Raw genomic sequence first — 15,616 nt, forward strand, 5'->3', positions numbered from 1 at the left:
CTGTAGCAACCCATGAGGTATTTCGTCCCCACCCCACCCCGGGTCATCCCTGTGACTCCCTCCACGCTGTCTCAGCCCATGACCTATTTGGGCCTCTCCTTCCCCCATCCCCCATCCAGGGCTCCACTCAGGATATTCTGTAAAGTTGAGCCGAGGCCTAGTCTGTAGGCTGTAAAGTGGAGCCGAGGCCTAGTCTGTAAAGTAGAGCCGAGGCCTAGTATGTAGGCTGTAAAGTGGAGCCAAGGCCTTTGTCTGGTAATGGCCATCTTGGTGGTTTCCGTCCTTGGGCTTCGGGGGTTGAATGGCTGTTGTGGCTTTGGCGGGGGTGGTGGGGACATGGGGGTAGGGCCTGGATCGTGGGGTGGGTGTGGCAGTGTCAGGGTCCGTCCTTGGGCTTTGGGTGTGGAATGGCCGTTTTGGCGGCTGTTGGATGGTGGTTGATGTCGTAATGATTTGGCCCTTCCCTCGAAAGTCTTCATAGCTTTTGCTGGTGACGTCTAATTTGGGCGCCACTTTTTGTGTTTAATCATTATTTTAGGTATGAAAGGTCCTTTTAAAAAAAATTATGCCAGATCCCTCCCTGATGGGCAAGGTACGCTTTGTCCTAATTTGATGCAATTTGGTCCAGTGGTTACGGAGCAAGGGTGTTACCTCCGGGTACACAGTGTGTATATATATATATATATATATATATATATATATATATATATATATATAAAATTGATGAGACAGGTAACATTGGCCTGTCCGTTGTGTCCTTCCACATTCCTTATGTAACATCAGTACTGTTTCAATGATTTGGGGTGGGGTGGAAGTGGGGCAAAATTGCTGCATGCTAGCAGTGGATAACCTTTTTCAGTCAGACGGCCACAATCCCTTGTGGGTGCAGCTAGGGTCAGAATTAGGAAGCACAACAGATGTGACTCCTCTTTTTTGCATGGTAGGATACATTGAAGCAGCTCCACACACACACACACACACACACACACACACACACACCCCTACCTCTATCTTCCATCCATGCAACTAAGAAGCATTATCACAGTTCAAAGACATATTTCAGCCTGGCCAAAACACTTGAGGAGAGCACAGAGCAGGGCTAGTGGGATGTGTCATATGGTGAAGGGGAATAACAGCAGGAGGACATAGCCAAATAGAAAGGGTCAGAAGGCTAAATTTGACATCTGGATCTGTGGTTCTTAATGTCTGCTGTCTGCTGACAGAATTCCATTCCCTCTTCAGGTGATCAACTCGAAAGAACTGCATTTTCAACTATTTAAACTTAGTGTTGTGCATATGAGATGGACTGGAGATCTTCTCAGGCTTCTTATGGTGGTGGTGGAGGAGGTGAGGTCTCAGAGGTTAGATGTTGTGGTTCTGTGGGTTTTTATTTCTAGGGACAGTTGAAGGCAGCAATGCTTCCGAAACACAGGAATGATGGGTAGAACACACATGACAAACAGCTCAGTGAGCATTACAAGACACAGGATACAGTACAATTGTAAAGCCTATTTCATGGTGATGATGGCAGCAGAGAGGGACTATTTTTATATCACCATTGCATCTGCTCATTGCCATCCAGCAGAGCTTTCTTCATTTGCATTTCTAGAACAGTTTGCTGGAACCCTTGGTAGCCCATTGTGATATATTTACACAGCATTTGGCAGATAAAATTGCTTGCATCTGCTCCAACTTGGATGCTAGTTTGTTTCAGTACAGTTCTTCGCTCCTCCGTGTACTTTTGCTTGGATGATTTTCAGTTGTTGTGGTCTGAGGAATGGATAGGATGTTGGAGAAATGTGGTGTACCACTTGTGTACTCAACTTTTGTTCTTCTTGGCTAAAGAGAGTGACCAGCTGGGCCCAAGAGCTGGTCAATTCTTCTTTGGGAGAGGGGGTAGTCAGAGCTGCCTTGAAGAAGGCAGCTAGCTGTCAAAGCTACTCCTTAAGAAGCCTCCCTTGGACTCTACTGATTTCCCCAAATATTGTCTGATTTGTAACCTTCCCTTTTAGTGCTTGAATGAGCATTGGTAGCCCAACTCCAGACACCCCTGAATTAAAAAAAGATTATCTGGATCCATTTCAATCTGGGTTTTGGAATTGTACAGCTTTGGTTGTCTTGATGGACGATCTTAGCTGAAACAATGGAATGTTTTAAATATCATTGACCATCGTATCCTTGTTTCCATGCTCCAGTGGTTCTGTTCTTACCTTGCTCATTGATTCCAGAGGTGGTGTTGGAAGTCAAGTGTTTTTGTTCTTCCTGAAACAGGCTGATCTCACTACAGTTTTCCATGCTATAGTTGCACTAGTGTTATATATGACCTATGAATAGCATTCAGAGAATGTATCCAGTTCAAAATACTGTGGCAGTTTATCCTGATTTGCTTGTGAGTTGTTTATACACCCTCCCATTAGTTCATTCCATACTTTTTGATGGATTTTCTAACTGGGATTTTAATTCTCTCCTATTTATTGAACATTCATCCTGATTTGCTTGCAGGGTGTTTCTACATCTTAAAGTGCATTTGTTGTGTTATGGCAGTAGAGCGCTTTAATACACTTTAATTGCATAAACCTAAATTTACAGTATGGTATATACTTGAACCATCTTGCAAAATCGTGACAGTCTGGAGGCGCCCCAAGTACAATTCATAGTGCTTCTCTTGTTATTGAGTAACTTGTGGACTGGTACGTTTTTGGATTCCTACTTTACTGGTGTTTCAGAAGCTACTGAAAGCCTTCATAATCTGCCTAGGTCAGGCATAGGCAACCTTGGCTCTCCAGATGTTTTGGAACTACAACTCCCATGATCCCTAGCTAACAGGGCCAGTGGTCAGAGATCATGGGAGTTGTAGTTCCAAAACATCTGGAGAGCCAAGGTTGCCTATGCCTGGCCTAGGTGAATAAAAATCTTTGCCAGCCTTTAATTTTTATCAGTTGTTGTTGTTTAGTCGTTTAGTCGTGTCCGACTCTTCGTGACCCCATGGACCATAGCACGCCAGGCACTCCTGTCTTCCACTGCCTCCCGCAGTTTGGTCAAACTCATGTTCGTAGCTTCGAGAACACTGTCCAACCATCTTGTCCTCTGTCGTCCCCTTCTCCTAGTGCCCTCAATCTTTCCCAACATCAGGGTCTTTTCCAAGGATTCTTCTCTTCTCATGAGGTGGCCAAAGTATTGGAGCCTCAGCTTCACGATCCGTCCTTCCAGGGAGCACTCAGGGCTGATTTCCTTAAGAATGGATAGGTTTGATCTTCTTGCAGTCCATGGGACTCTCAAGAGTCTCCTCCAGCACCATAATTCAAAAGCATCAATTCTTCGGCGATCAGCCTTCTTTATGGTCCAACTCTCACTTCCATACATCACTACTGGGAAAACCATAGCTTTAACTATACGGACCTTTGTCGGCAAGGTGATGTCTCTGCTTTTTAAGATGCTGTCTAGGTTTGTCATTGCTTTTCTCCCAAGAAGCAGGCGTCTTTTAATTTCTAATTTTTATCAGTAGCACTGAGAAATATGATGTTTTTGATGATGTTTTTCTTTTTCTCTCTCTTAGTCTTGTTTCATTGATTGCTTATGACTGATGGTTTAAAAATCTGATTGTAAGGTGCCTTGGGGCCTAGAATCATCAAAATGGCAGGAATTCCTATGGGGACAATGACACACTTTCCCCTGCCCCAGTGACGCCAGGCATTGAGAATAAAGCCACTTGCTATCTGAAAAGTCCTGTGCCTTCATTTCCACAGCCCCATTCTGGATTCCTTTATTTGGGAACTTGGGAAGCAGCTTTATACTGAGTCAGACCAGTGCATTACCTGCACTGACTGGCAGTGGCTCAGCATTATTATCAATAGGAGTCTTTCCCAGCTGTGCCTAGGGATGCTATGGATAGAACTTGGAATCTATTGCACACAGAGCATGTACCATCTAGTTGCTACAGCCTATCAGAAAGGGTAGTGAGATGGAAAATACATCTCTGCATCTTGAGTACTCCAGCTATACATTATTTATGATGGAAGTTGAATGCCAAGGGCCAAATTGTTAGTTCTCTCATGAGATGGACATTGATTGTATTTGAAATAGCATTAGGAATTGTTAAATAAGTTGTGAATAAGTGACCAGACCTATCATTTAGTCATATTGCATATGAGTCTCATGAATGTACATTATAGAATTTCATGTTGTCACATTTTGTTTCTATTTTAGATTGCTTGGCACAATTCAAAAATCATGTTGGTCTGTAATATTTTAAATGTACTTTATGTACTTTAAAATATTACAGTGGTACCTTGGTTTAAGTACACAATTGGTTCCGAAAGTCTGTACTTAACTTGAAGCGTACTTAACCTGAAGCGAACTTTCCCATTGAAAGTAATGGATAGTGGATTAATCCATTCCAGACGGGTCCGCGGAGTACTTAAACTGAAAGTACTCAAACCGAAGCGTACTTAAACCGAAGTATGAATGTATTTAAAAAGAAAGATAAATAATGACACCCATTTTTTCCTGAAAGGCAAAGGGCAGCTATCCCAGAAGCATTACAGTTCCAACAACTCTTATGTAGTAATCCGACTGAGTTCAGTGGCAAATCTCAAGAATGAATGATTTGAAGGCTTGGAATTTATTTATTTTTTATAAATAACATATATTTTACAAAGTTAGTTTGTTATATATTTGTACACCCCTTAAGATATTTTGGCCAATATTTTCATGATGGTTCCTAATATCAAGCAGCAGGTTTTCATCTCTGTTTGGATATAGTTGGACATGAGCCTTTCAAAACTGCATCAATTTTAACTACTGATTTCAAAGCTTCACAGATTTTTTGGTTTCTTAGAATGCTAAGTATGAGGCTCCTAACATAACAGCTATGCAATAAATAGATTTATTCAGGCAACCTGTGCATACTTACTCCAGAGCAATCGTCTTTTGAACCTTTGATTAAGTGGGACAGTAGCAGAACCTCTTACTGTTCTTGTTAATAATTGCTTTGATTGTACATTTTTACACGAATCTCCCTATATAAATGATGGTAAATAAAAGTTCTATTTCGTGTAATTCCATAGGCTCCATTTTAAAGTGTTTAAAACTATCCCCTTGAAGACTGGCTAAATGCTGATCCTTCTTTCCTTGTAATCGCCTGATATTTTATAAACTGTCCCCTTCTCCATCTGCAGAAATATGTCCTCTTGTAGGAGAGGGATTTCTATAAAGCTTTCTGAGAGGAAAGAAACATGCCAATTAACAATATTTTCCATTGGCCAATCTCCAGAATAAGACTGTTGTTACAGTTCTTGGTGCAGTTTCCTTTTTTATGTTAATGGTTTCTTTCTTTCTTAACTAAATTGCTATGTAGCTGGCAAATAATTGAAAATAGACCACTCTTAAAATAATAATTTTGCTAACTGGAAAAATTTGTTCATTTCTGTTATGCTGCTTTATGCATGTGTCTTTTCCCAGGCAGCTCTCCGGACAGTAATTTTTATGCCATTCCTTTAAAATAACTTGAAAGTCTTGCAGGGCCTTTTTAGGCATTCAGTGCTGTTCTCTGTTGAAAGGGCAACAGAGTTGGGAGATGTCATGATTTTGTTGATTAATTGGACCATTATTTTGGCTATGTTATTTGTCTGTATTGGACTTTATTTTTCTCTTGTACTATTTTTAATAACTCCTTCAGACAGAATTCCAAGAATGTTGGAGAAGCATGGAAGGAAGGTGGGAATGAATTACATTGCAGTCATGTGTTCAGTTATCAGGAAACAATGCATTTTTTTTGTAAATAATAACCAAGTGGAAGTGTGACAGGAAATACATATTTCTTCTATTGGTCATTCATAAACAGCATGTGAAGAAGCCAGAATGATTCCTTATCTCACTAAATGGTTAGAGTATTTAAATGAGGTCCCCACATGGGACATTTAGGAAATACAGTACCTGTTCTGGTTGCATGGTACCTTTTGAGATACACAGTCCTATCAAATCACCATATATGCCAGGCATCCCCATACTGCGGCCCTCCAGATGTTTTGGCCTACAGCTCCCATGATCCCTAGCTAACAGGACCAATGGTCAGGGATGATGGGAATTGTAGTCCAAATCATCTGGAGGGCTGAAGTTTGGGAATGCCTGATATATGCTGAACCTTCATAGAAATATATTTTTAAAAATTGACTTGATATGAATCATGGTAACTTTAGGTATACAGGAATAAAACTACATTTTCGCAATATTCACAAAGGTGATTTTAAGTTCTCTTCCATCTTAAAAATCTCCCTGCATGCACAAACTTTGCAATTAAGGAGAACATAAGGCAATACAGTTTCTGCCTCATGTGCTAGCTTCCCAGAAGAAGGGAGATATTGGTGTGGTAAGCACTCAAGCCAGCTTTCCTTTGCTCTCCTCCTGAACATACAAAATTACTAGGGGTTTTTTGCTCCCAAAACTGAGGTAGGTGTGTGTGTGTGTGTGAGTGAGAGAGAGAGAGAGAGAGAGGGAGAGAGAGAGAGGCCGGAGGAGGTTTGGGCATGATAAAAGTTTTGAAATCCCTCAACCCTTTTTCATGCTTTCCTCCACATTTGCACCTGTTCCCCCCCCCTTTTTGCAATTTTATCAGCATAATCAGGGACTCTCTCCCAAAGCAATTCCATCAGGGAAAAGTAGCATGTGGACCTAAAAGGGGGGGGGGAGTCAAAGCAAGAGCAAAATTTCCTGCCCTCGCTCAAAATGGGTGAACATTTTTAGTCCCCCCCTCCGTTCCATCAGTCAAGGTTAAGAGAAAGGTCCATTTGATGGGCTGTTTTGTTATCTGCAAAACAACCCTGTTTTCTTTCATTCCTCTAAAGTAGGGTGTGTGGGGGTATTGCTTTTGTTTTTTAATAATGTTATATATTTTTGTGTTTTTATATTGTAAACTGTCCTGGGATCTTCAGATGAAGGGTGGTATATTAATTTAATTAATTAATTTGTTGGTTGGTTGGTTGATTGATTAATGAGGTATTCGCAGTGTTACACAGCAGAATTCCAAAGAGCGAAAGTTCAGACCTGGCAATTTTGATTGCATTTCTACCAAAGTTATCAATCCTTACAAAACAATCAAAATGACAAACAGTAAGTTCAACCTGAATATAAAATCAAGTACCAGCATCTGAACTAAATCAAAAGGTTGTTCTGATTGCAGACCATTCCTTTTCACATCAGTGTGATGCAGTACTATTGTTACCACGGCCAGAGCTTGCATATCCCACCCACCATTCAAGTTCCTTTTTGAGCATTATATTGGAAGCACATCTCACTTATGTTTCCTCATTGGCTACTTCTTTAAAACATCTGAAGGCAATTGAAGGACAGTCCATAAATTGCTCCTTCTCTCTCTTCTTCTGGAAGACAGGAGAAGATTCATGAAGTATACTGCCCCAGGGTGGGAAGGAGATGTTTTAGGAAAGAGAGTTGATTAAATAATAGGCAGAGTTTAAAAGCTGATTAATAAGTTTATATTTTTGCATACAGGGTTCTATAGTTGTATATGAGAATATTCTGTCCTGTTACATCAGAATGGCATGCTGGCATGGTTTCTCCTGCCTGAAAAATGTGCCTTGAAGTCAATGTTTGGATGAAAAAATACCCAAACCCACGTGTTCTCCTGGAATGATACAGCCAAGCTTGGTTAAAGGAGGGAAGGCATTTTTATAGGAAACCATAATATGGAAATTGACACCTAAAACATTTGCTAAGATAATTTCCAGGTCTTAGCAGAGCAGTCATTTGAGAAGACAGTTCTGGCATTATTTAAAAGAGGCATATATTTAAAAATATGAATGAATAAAAATATCTCCTTAATGTTAACTATATGTTAAAGGGAAGTGACCTAGAAAAATGTTTTATCCTCAACTTCTAAGCAGGATTGGATTCAGAGTTTCCTTCAGCAAAACTCTGCTACCAGGATGCTTCTGTTGGAAGGAGACAGGTGATTTTTGCCAATTCTCCTTTCTGCCCTGTGGCCCCTGAAAAGCTGCTTCCAGGGGTTAGTGGACGTTCTGAAACAGCATGGAAGGTGATGCGAAGGCTGCAGGGGAAAGGAATAATTAATGAAAATTGCTTCCCTGCTTCTTCCAACAGGAGCATCCAATGAGTGGGGTTCTACTAATGAGACTGTTAGATCCAACCATATTAATTTATTAGACTATCACTTGAGCATTTTACTGGGCCACTTTCCATTTAAGATCTGCGGAAGAGCAATTCTGGATCTAACCCATATTCAGCATCACAACTGAAGCTTCGGGAGGCAAAGTATATATTTGTATTTGGTCTTATATAAACAAATGATGATAAAGTACTGACGCTGCCAGACCTGCTGTTAAAATAACTTGATACTTGCCACTGTCTGCGTAGCATGTATTTGATAATTATGTCCACATGGCCTGTTTTGTGACAAACTCTTGGTGAGCTGTGTTTGAAAACAGAAATTCTCCCTTCTTTTCTAGAGTACAATCAAGCTGTTACTGAACAACATACAGCCTAGTACAGAAACTTACATGACAGATCTATTTGAAAGGACTGGGGCTACTCAGGCTTGTGATTTACAGATTCATCCTAAGTGCCACTGTCCATTGTATGGTATCGGCTCAAGATACAGTAACAAATGACAGATTGTATGGCAAGTGTACCATGTTAACTACCAGGTTAAGCTTTCCATCTTCTTTTCTCCGAATTGCTATACGTGGTGTGCTAGGTTCCTGTGAATAATCTGAGTTGTTTCTCCCCTGCAAAACCATAAAGTCCATCTTGGCTTTCTGACACTGACTAAACTACTTGGATTAGGAAAACCTGGTCTTAAAAGAGAAAAATTGGATGTTCAGCAAACCCAGCAGATATTTTGAAACACTCATGGAGCTGATAAGAGTCATCGTAAATTTAAACATTACCTTGGCTTGCACGGAAACCACACTAATAAATGGCTTTGAATTTTTTATGAATGACTGAGTACCAAGCTTTACTAATAAGCCCAAGCTGTGGTGCTTTATATTTTTCTTTTCTTTTTTCTTTTTGGCTAAAGGATGCTGCAGAGAAAGCACTGATGAGGTGTCATATAATTTTACAAGTTGCATAACTGCTTTTAACAACTAAACTCTCTCTGATTAAAATAACAATTGAGCCTGTAATTTTTCTGAACAGCTGCTGCTACAGGGGGTCATTACCTTGGAGAGCTTGGAAATAATTGTACTCCTAATACATGAGTTATGTAGTCTCATGTTTTACAGCAATGCACAAAGTTTAAAGCCTATAGTAGAATGTTATTTGAAAGCTGTCAAACCATGTTAAAAAAGACTGCATCGTCAAAGGCCCTTGTGGCCAGGATTCAACATGTAGCCTTGTCTTACTCATTATAAAATGCATGTTTATAAAGTTCCACAGAGCATCCAATTCCCAATTCACTTATATCAGCAAGACTTAACTTGCTCATTAATCTAAATTCTTTTGCAACTTTAATCTACATGTTTAATTAATCATAAAATGAGGCGGTAAGTAATTTCAGCAATGTGTGGCTTGTTATCAGATGCATTTAATCACTCTTCTGTGAGCTCATTTGGAAACACCTGAAGATGTCGAGAGCAGTTTGAATAAGCATAAATTATTCTTTGTCAGTGTACTTCACCCAACTAATAAGACATTAATTTAAAAAAAGGCAGTGTTAGTCATTTTTAGATCTTCACCAATATTTTTAGCTTAGCAATATAACACTAATTGTATATACTGTACAATACACAATATAGTGTCGGACAGTGGAACAGGGAGTATTATTCAATTCATTTTCCTGTTTACATGTAATTACTCTGCGTAATCTTAGGTTGAATGAAGATTAACCATAGTTATCAAATCGTAAGTATTTAAATGTTCTTGGAACAAGCTACTGTACTAGTTAATTGAAATCATAAAAGCTACTAGATGATATATGGTAATAACAGTTGTAAGATTATATTTTCTCTGTGAATTTATTTTTGTCTGAAGTACCTTTATGCAGTTTCTTTTTTACTGTATTAAAAATATAGCCAAATATGAATCAGTAACATCTATGAATGAAGAAACACATTTTAATATAGAGACTATTGATCTGATCTTGACAAACTAGCAGGGCATAACAGAACCCTTTACAAGGCAATTGGATACCAAACCACTGTATAGTGTACTAACTGGAGAAGGTCTCTCTTGTCTTGGCACTGCAACCACAGTGCCTTCAGGGAGAGGACTGTGCACGGTATCCTGAGCCTGTTAGGAGCTTATGCATGGGTTAAATAGCTGCACAGATCTCCAGAGTTATAATAGTGCTGTGCTGCAATGCTGCCCTACTGTGTTCTGAATATTTTCCAAGTATACCCCAAACCTAAAATCACCAATGTGAACTCTCCCTTTCCCCTTTTTTGAGAAGCTGTGGCCAGAGGCAGAGGACTATGTAAGACTGGAGACTATTTATCATCCTTTTCTCACCTTTCTTTCTTAAGACATGGTCAGTGGAAATATTCCTAAACCAAAGAAGACACTCGCGACCTCAGGCTGATCTTTCATAAGGGTGAATTATACTCCCCAGAGTGTTAGACATGGATGAATTAAAAATGGCATTTTTGGAGAATGTCAGCACCTGTCCTGTTTCTGCCTTGCAAGGGTTGACATTCTGTAAGAATAATTATTTCTTTAGAAAGAGATTTGTTGACCTGTCATGGATCTTCACAAACACACATTCTGCTGACTACTCCTTTGAGCTCTTCTAGATATTGCAGTGTGTAGGTATTATAGCAGCAAGACATTATTTCTGCTATAAGAATTTTACACTTCCTGCAATGTTTTCTCTGCTCCATCTTTTCTTAAGGCCCTGTTTTCTTTGACTATGTAGTGCTCTAATAAGATCATTAGTCAGGCACACTGTCTCCATGAACTCTAAAAGATGCTGCATTGCTGGCACTGTGGCAATACACTGTGGTAACTGATCCCTCTCTACCTTTTCCTGCTGACAAATTGCCCCTTGTGATCTCCACAATTTGATGTTTATTTTAATCCTGTATTCCTCTCTAGATGGAAGACATCACAGAGTGCTCGGCATCTAAAAACAGTAAAGCTTTTGCAATGTCATATAGTTCCGACTTGTAGGCTGGACAGTTTAACAACATTCAGTGAAAGCACAAGAATAAAACTGTGTACATATTACATTTAGGATCTGTCTAAGAAACCAACCGCCAACTTAAAGAATATATGAGCTACTTCTGTGTCTTTCTGCATGCAAGAATTTATTTTTGACTTGTTTACTTTGTAAATGAAAATAAAACTCATGCAAGATATATGGACTGCTTTAGACTAAATGGGGTGGGTTTTTTTTTTTACAAAAGGAATAAAATGATCCATATTGGGGAGTAAGTGCCTGAATTCTACAAGGGAGTTACATTGATTCAGTGTGGAGAAAGTTCCATTAAGACTTCAAAAGAGTAAAGGTGGAAAGAGATGACCACTTTCATATGATAACAACTTTTAAAAGACATCTGCTACTAGAGGGTGATCAAGCCACAACTAAGCACTTTAATGCATGCCTTACTCTCTCCCATTAAAATAAGAACAAAAGAAGATCTAGATGATTAGACCAAAGGTTCAGCTAGTCAAGCAGTCATGTAGATTAAACCATTAACCTGTGATTGCTATTATTTCACAATTATTCAAATCTAGGTATTTCGTGGTGTAGGCATGGTAATAATGCTTCGTTGCTTTTCCCAAGTCAGTTACTCTCCTTCCATTCCCCAGTTTACCATTCTAAAAATGAATAAGCTAAAAAAAAAAGTGCTTAGTGATGGTAGTGGTAGTAATACTACTACTACTATATTTTTACAAATCAGTTTTAATAACTCTCTTCAGCTGTGATTTTTCTTTACTCAGTTAAAATAGTTAGAAAATATTGATTAATTTCATTGACTCATTAGAGGTCTAATATTTAGCTGAAAAGTATGAATTCTGTGTAATTTATCAATATTTTCTAATATTCAGAATCCTGTGTTTGCCCCAAGTATTGAAAGGGGAATAACAGTGGCTCTATGGTAGTTCCTGTGGATCACACACCTTTGGACAGAGTATGGTCAGAAGCTTTTATAAAATCAGTACTGAAATTGTATCATTACTGGACCTAACTTGGAACTGACTTGGAACATGGATCTGTAGATGTTTTCTGGCTGAAATTAACACAATAAAATATTCCTGGTTTCCCAACCATTTTGGATAATAACACATTTATGGAATGCCATTTTTATGTAACCAACTAGCTGCTTTGTGTCTCTTAAAGATAGGCCAAAATAAGCATTTTCACTGCTGATTGTCAATAGCTGTGAAGGAAACATACCTTCAAATTGTTTTCTGTCTTTGTTTTTAATAGACCTACTAGATGCTGTCTTGCTGGCTTCTTCTCTGATGACACCTATCAGGAGACACTGCTAGAGCAGAAAGGCAGCCTGTGACGGGGCCAGGTAACATTTGCATACTCACCTAAATGTTCTAATCAGTGGTAAAGGAAATGCTTTTCTCACCTGCCATATTTTCTCCCCTTATAATATCTTCATACTCTAAGTTTATTTTCTAGTTAGGTGATGACCTAGATAATATAAAAGAAATGAACATTAGAAATGGTTTTTTCACTTCGTTGAATGGCCCCATTGTTTGGGGAGTGCTGTCTTATCCTACTGTACACATGTACATAAGTAGTATTAATTTCATTTATTGTATGTAGACCTCTCTGCTGAGGCAGTCCCATGAAACACCCCACACTGACTTTACAATAAGAAATATCAACAATAAAAACTCATAGAAAAACCATTTGAAATCCAGTATAGATGCAGACTAAGATAAAGGCTTGTTGAAATAGGAAATAGACACCAAGAGATATGGCACCTGTCTGATGCGTAATGAGAGGGAGTTCCGAAGGATAGATGTTGCCACACTAAAGGGTTTATTCATATGTTTTATGTAACAGACTTTCAGATGAGGTGGTATTTGTAGGAGGCCCTCTCCTGCAGAGCTCTGTGATTGGTGGGGCAATGTTTTAGGAATATATGCACCCTTTTCTAAGGGTTAACTCTCCCTTAAATTATGCTTCCTACTTCAAGGCTGGATTTAAAATTTAAAGTTTTGAAAGCACAATTTCCTAGATGCTTGACAATTCTGCATAAGATCCATTTAACTGAGCAACTGTGTTATCCAGAGGTCTAACTGCATTCTAGTTACCAGTAGTCTGAAAAGGCTATGTAACTACATAAATCATCATTGATATCACTATTTATTATGGAGAGATTAAGAGCATTCCTGGCACTGGATTTGTAAAAAGTTAATATAATTGTTGTGAAATATGGTGGAGATCTATGGTTACACCTGCACTTGCAATTCTCACATACTTGCTTTGCCATAGGAAGAAGCAGGGGCAGTTTATCCTAATTCAGCACCTGAGGCAAAATAGGGGTGTGCCTGTCCCTGCCCCCTACCTCTCTGCCACACCCTACCCACCTCTTCTGCTGCTTGCTGGAATGCCTCCCCTCCCATTAATTAAAGATGTGGGTATCTTTGTCAGTGGTATGTTACTGGTTGAGTAAAAGTGTTCTACAAAGTTACATTGTTTATTCATATCATACCTTGTGAGGTATGATAGAGTGAGATGTAGTCATTTCCCAAAGCCATCTAGTGAGTTATACATGGCTCGCAACTCCAAACCCAACACACTCCACCTGCCTTCAGCAATTAAGCAGTTTTACAATGCAGAATCTATAGCTTCAGGATTTACATTCCAGTTAGTTTCCCTAGAAATATCTATTTCGACCCTTTTGTCAGCCCCTTCATACCAACTACAGTGGTACCTCGGGTTAAGAACTTAATTTGTTCTGGAGGTCCGTTCTTAACCTGAAACTGTTCTTAACCTGAGGTACCTCTTTAGCTAATGGGGCCTTCCTGCTGCCACTGCACTGCCACCACACAATTTCTGTTCTCATCCTGAAGCAAAGTTCTTAACCCGAGGTACTATTTCTGGGTTAGCAGAGTCTCTGACCTGAAGCATCTGTAACCTGAAGTGTCTGTAACCCGAGGTACCACTGTACTGGTTTTATAAAGCAGGACTAAGTATTCAATTAAACTCTAGCAGGTGGCATTTCTGAATCACAGAGAGCAAAGGAGTTTAGGAGAATTCAAACACAATTAACATCTGCATATTTGGTTATAACTATTTTCTGAGAAATGTGTAGAAAGAACCAAGTTGCACATATAGTTTTTAAAGGCAAAAACAATAAAAAAGAAATCAATTAGGTAAATTGTCCAAAAATAATTTAACCCTGGAAAAACAAGGACTAAAATTATGTAGTAAATCATTGCACTATATAAAGGCAAGCAATGTAAACCATAGGGTTGTGTCCAAGGAAGTTGTCCTGTTAGTGCAAGGACTTCTTTCTGTGCAGAGAGACTTTCTCTTCCTGTGTGTCCCATGTACACATGTACACAAACACACCAAATCTAGGGGTTCCCCAACTCTCTGGAGATTTGTGGTGGTTGTGGAAAGGGAGTAGAAGTCCTTGTGCTAGTGTGATGACTTCACTGGATACAACCTAAACTGTCTATGGGTAACTTCCATTCATGTTCTGTTATTTAGAACCTTGTTAATGTTTTGTTAGAAAAGGTAGCTCAAGCTTATTTGCAATGCTGCAGATGCCTTCCTTTCCTCTCCCAGTACCTCTGTCAGGCATGGCCCTATAGGGAACCTGTGGAGTTCTGCAAATGTTATTTTATTGTTTTATTAAAATTTTATTTTATTAAATGATGTCAAAGTATAAAAACAAACTTCTCTCCAATGAATTCCCCCCGCCCTCTGCGCATAATCTGTAGTATTGTACTCCATTTATCTAGGGCTGGAACTGATGAAATAGCCCATTTCTCTTTGTATGCTATCAGTCAGTGTATCAATTTTGGCAATCTCTAAAGCCTTGATCAGCTTTTTCTTCATAGATGGTATTGTTTCACTTTTGCAGCGCCTAGCCAACATAATTTTGGCAGCAGCAAACAGCATATTCATAATAATTCAACTTTATGTAAAACTGCTTTTTTATTTTCTTCAATACCATGGTTTTTCTTGAATGTAAGTAATCAGCGTAAGAGGGGAGGGAGAATCAAGATAGATGCTTTCAGTGCTAAAAAGCAAAACAAGACAAGTGACATTGTAAACAAAATAATAAATGCCACTTACTACTTCTGTGGGATGGTTAATGTTTTGTGCACAGTTCTCAAAGGAAACCCAACTCCTGCTCTTTCCGAAAGGTCATGGGGCAACAGACATAGTTTATCCCATTTTATCCCCACAAAATGGCAGAGAGTGACAGAGTGTCTAGTCTAGAGTGTCTTGAGTTCTAGATGAATGTGGAATTGTACCTGAGTCACCTATGAGCTTTTAGAAAAGAATGCTTAAATCAGTTGGGCCTAGAGAATGAGAAAGGGGGTGTAAAGAACCCAGAAGACAGGCACACTGTGCAAATTTATATGTTAAGCCTATGGCAGACAACATTAGAGAGACAGAATATTAGGCTATCAGTCAAGGAAAAAGGAGCGCAGAGAAAGAGAG

General features: G+C 39.2%; 1 protein-coding gene across 26 annotated transcripts in view; it reads left to right on the forward strand.

Moving 5' to 3' along the window:
• The window catches only part of SOX6 (SRY-box transcription factor 6), a 399,510-nt gene that overhangs the window by 72,039 nt on the left and 311,855 nt on the right, over positions 1-15,616 (forward strand). For all 26 annotated transcript variants that reach the window (XM_088653558.1, XM_035119983.3, XM_088653582.1 and 23 more), the window contains one exon: positions 12,404-12,494. The gene's annotated coding sequence lies outside the window, so the exon portion shown is untranslated. The remainder of the gene's footprint in view (positions 1-12,403; positions 12,495-15,616) is intronic.

The sequence above is a fragment of the Zootoca vivipara genome, chromosome 1, assembly GCF_965207765.1.
Source record: "Zootoca vivipara chromosome 1, rZooViv2.hap1.1, whole genome shotgun sequence".
Lineage (NCBI taxonomy): Eukaryota > Metazoa > Chordata > Lepidosauria > Squamata > Lacertidae > Zootoca > Zootoca vivipara.